Below are 789 nucleotides of genomic sequence, written 5' to 3' on the forward strand. Positions count from 1 at the left end.
AGAGAGAGAGAGAGAGAGAGAGAACGTAAATCGAGGCACATCCAAACCATATAGCAACACAATTCAACATAAAAAATTCAAAGTGGCACGAGCAAAAAAAATCATAATAGAGTATCCTGATTCATGCTAGTTGATTACAATTGGTTTTCTTATTATTAGGGTGATATGTACAGCCTGCACAAAATAGCTTAGGTTTATTTTAGGATCTGATTATTTCCTCCATGTAACTATATATACCAATGTAATTGTTTTAACAAATCAATTCAAGGGAATACAATAGTTCCATATTAAAATAATATCATGGCACCAGAGTCGGTCGATCATGCTGTCAACAAAAACGGGAGGACCACATTTCCAATGTCAAGGAAACAAAGGTCATTCCTAGTCCTGCATGTCATTTGGGTTCTTTGGATAACCTAGGAACACCTATTGTTGATGTGTTTCTCAAAGAAGACAATTACCAAATGTGGTCTCATTCAATGAGAACAACCCTACGTGCGAAGACAAAACTTCATTTTATTGACGACACAATAAAAAACCCAGTGTCACAGAATGAATATTACTATATGTAGGAAAAGGTAGATTACATGGTGATGGCTTAGCTCGTTAATTTAACATACCCCGGCCTACATGAGAGCATTTCACATGTTTTAACAACTAACAATGTATGGCTTGACTTAGAAGAGCGTTTTTCCTAAACAAATTCCCCGCGTATCCACTAACTTTAGAGAACTTTATTCCTGTCATATGCTTAGAACAACCACTATCTAGATACCATAGGTTTGTAGT

Source organism: Lathyrus oleraceus, chromosome 5 (genome assembly GCF_024323335.1).
Source record: "Lathyrus oleraceus cultivar Zhongwan6 chromosome 5, CAAS_Psat_ZW6_1.0, whole genome shotgun sequence".
NCBI classification, from domain to species: Eukaryota; Viridiplantae; Streptophyta; class Magnoliopsida; order Fabales; family Fabaceae; genus Lathyrus; species Lathyrus oleraceus.